The sequence below is a fragment of the Sorex fumeus genome, unplaced genomic scaffold (genome assembly GCF_029834395.1).
Source record: "Sorex fumeus unplaced genomic scaffold, SorFum_2.1 ptg000030l, whole genome shotgun sequence".
In the NCBI taxonomy this organism is placed as follows: Eukaryota; Metazoa; Chordata; class Mammalia; order Eulipotyphla; family Soricidae; genus Sorex; species Sorex fumeus.
The window spans coordinates 14,341,505-14,344,949 of record NW_026606087.1 but is presented as its reverse complement, the minus strand read 5'-3'; the positions used below and the strand labels follow the sequence as shown (position 1 = coordinate 14,344,949).

The following is a 3,445-nucleotide window of genomic DNA, read 5'->3' as shown; positions in this document are numbered from 1 at the left end:
CTCAGTCTTCAAAGGACCTTACTAGGTATTGAGAGTCAAACTGGGACTGATTTTATGAGAGACAATAACTAACTCCTGTACTATCTCTTTAAGCATTTTCCCTACCATGTATACTTTCATAAATTTATCCCAGTCTTTGACATACTCTATTCTAAGGGAGAAAGAAGTCTATCTTCTAAAATTAGTAACGTTTATAAGCAACAAAAACAATATATAGTTTTTTTTTTCATTTTACCAAACAAAAACTCAGGGAGCAATATTTGATCCAAGTTCCTCTGCTCTTAAGGTATTATTTCTCTTCAATGGACATCATTCTCTTTCTGGACAGAGTACGAACAATGATATTGCGAATTTCCTTGGTTTTGATACTATAGACAATGGGGTTGACCACAGGTGGGAAGAAGAGATAGACATTAGCCATCAAAATCTGAAGAAGTGGAGGTGAATGCTTCCCGAAGCGATGCACCAAGGAGAGGCTAATCAAGGGCACATAGTACACGAGCACAGCAAAGATATGTGACACACAAGTGTTGAGTGCCTTCCACCGTCCTGCCCCAGAAGCTATTTTCACTACTGTGTTAAGAATCAGTACATAAGAAACCACAATGAGTAAAATGTCAAGTCCAAATGTAAACATAATAACAAATAAGCCCAGAATGCTATTGGGCCGTGTGTCCCCACAAGGCAGCTTGATCAGATCCGAATGAAGTCAGTAGGAGTGTCTGAGAGTGTTGTGGCCACAGAAAGGCAGACGTTTCAGGAGTATGACCATTGGGAACATAAGTGTCACGCTTCTCAAAGCAATGGAGGCACACATACCCATGATGCGAGAAATCCTCAGGATGACTGTGTAGCGCAGAGGGCTATAGATGGCTACAAAACGGTCTATAGACATAGCCAAAAGAACACCCGACTCCATGAGTGTAAAAGAGTGCATGGAAAACATTTGGAGCAGACAACCTCCAAAACTGATTTCTTTAATACCAAAGAGGAAAATACCTAGCACAGTGGGCATGGTGGAAGTAGAGACACCAATTTCAACAAAGGCCAACATGGACAGAAAGAAGTACATAGGTTGGTGCAAAGAAGAGTCATTGCGAATAACATGAATTATGATGCCATTTCCTAGGAAGATGACAACGTACATCAGGCAGAATGGAATAGATATCCAGGTATACTCTTTCTCCAATCCTGGGATGCCAACAAGAGTGAATATTGCAGGTGAAAACTCAATAGAGTCATTGTAAATGCTTTGGAGAGATTTCATCCTATAATGCTGGAAATCGTATGAGTGGAAAACATAAATCTCCGTCAATTAATATACATCGAATACTAAGCACCTGGCTATCACACTTGAGTAATATGACAACTGAGATGAAAATTTTTATTTCTTAAACCTGTAAGCAATGATGTTTGGAAAGAAAATCTGATTATCTATATAGAAAAATATTCCTAAAGGAGCTACAGGACAACACAGAAGTGATAACAAGCATAGAAATGACAGTGTTATATGTAAATTAAGTACTGAAGGATCTGTAATATTTTATAGCTTATGTAGAAATCAGTGAGTAGCAAAACTAATATAAATGCAATAATAAAGTGCATTCATTTTTTCTGACACTTAGCAGGCCTGTGATCCTAGAGAGCTTAAAAAAACTTGTTTTTTTAATTAAGTTCTTCCATTGTGAGAAATTTTAAACATGATGTAGAGCGTGATGGCTCAGATAGAGAAGGGAGCACCAAATAAAGGGTGTTGGGAGGATCCTCCCAGGATGGGAGAAGCATGCTGAAAGTAGACCAAACATGATTGCTACTCAGTGCCTCTTTTGCAAACCACAACACCCAAAAGGAGAGAGAACAGAGGGGAATGCCCTGCCACAGAGGCAGGGTGGGATGGGGGTGGGAAGGGGGGTGGGAGGGATACTGGGATCCGTGGTGGTGGGAAATGGGCACTGGTGGAGGGATGGGTATTTGATCATTGTATAATTGAAACCCAAGCACAAAATTTGTAAGTCTACAACAGTACCTCATGGTGTCTCGCTAATAAAAAATAAATAAATAAATAAAATTAAATAAAGGATTAATAGTTTTAAAAATTCTACTGACACTAAGAGCACATAAGAATATAGTACTTTCAAGTGAATAGGTTCTTAAAATAAGGGCCATTGTAATCTCTAAAAAAAAATCACCTTCACAAGCTAGTGTAAGCCAGAACCATCAAACTTAAACTATCTGTAAGCAGGTATTTAATATAAACACAATAATAGGCAAATAATATTGAATAAATAAATTGTTTATCATCATGTGTAAGATGGAAAAATTGAACATTAGAAATAAAATAATTTAATGTTAAAACAGCAATATTTTTCCATTGCTAGATTAGTATTTTAATTTTTTTAACTTACCAGTTCGCTCTTTTTCGACCTGCTATTCTGTTTTACAGGTGAAACAGTATCTCTTGCTAAAATCTGGGGTCAAAAAACTGAGACCAATGACAAAGCTAACAGGATATCTGAAGCTTCATGTGAAGGTAGAGCTAAGTATTCAGGATTAGGGTTCTTTATCTTGCTATACTAACACTAAAAGTGTTTACATATTTAGCTTGGTTGCTAAAATAAGGGGCAAAACAGGCACATGGGAAATAAGAGATTACCAAGTGCTTGTGGGAAGAATAGATGAGTTAGAAGTGACATAAAGATAGTGGAAGATTATCTTTGACACTTTGGTGTTACTAAAGGATATAACTATATACAGCAAAAACACTAAGATGAAGACTATTGTAACCATACTCCCTCAGTTGAAAAAATTAGTCACCAAAAATTGTAATTCAGTTTGAGGCTCAGATTTAGACATAGTAAGTGAGGATCAAATTTCTTTGTGCAAGATCAAGACTTTTATTTTTACTTTTGGGTAATTAATGGCAATTAATTATTAAATAAACATGCACATCATATTTCTAAAGAAAAATGTTCCTAATTGTTTTTTAATTAAGTTCATTTTCATGAGAAACTTCAAGCTACCAACATGATATAGAGCTGTGATATTCATAATCACCTCCCCAAGCTAGTATAAGCCAGTACCATCAAACTGAATACAGTTGATCCAAAATGATACTTACTCGAGTGTAACCAGGAGCAGGCATATTAAAGCATATCACCCTTTTAATTATTTCCTTTCAAATAGCCCGTGGAAACAGTGGCCACTTCTCCTTATATGTGCGTACCTGATTGACAGTGGAAGTGGAATGAGATAGGACCCAATAAGAAGCAATTAACCAAAAATAATTACTCTACGAAGCTGCATCTGGTTTCTTCTAGGAAAGGGAAGTAATTGTTGATTCCACTGAGAGATACACCAGGAAACGCACACACATACAGACATTCTACATATATGTAAGTGTATGTGAGTGTATGTGTGTGCATGTGTGTGCATACAGATATAAAAG

The 3,445-nt window shown here is 36.7% G+C and overlaps 1 pseudogene; it reads right to left on the bottom strand.

Moving 5' to 3' along the window:
- Nucleotides 1-289: 289 nt before the first annotated feature.
- Nucleotides 290-1,267, bottom strand: LOC130025441 (olfactory receptor 51I2-like; annotated as a pseudogene).
- Nucleotides 1,268-3,445: the final 2,178 nt, after the last annotated feature.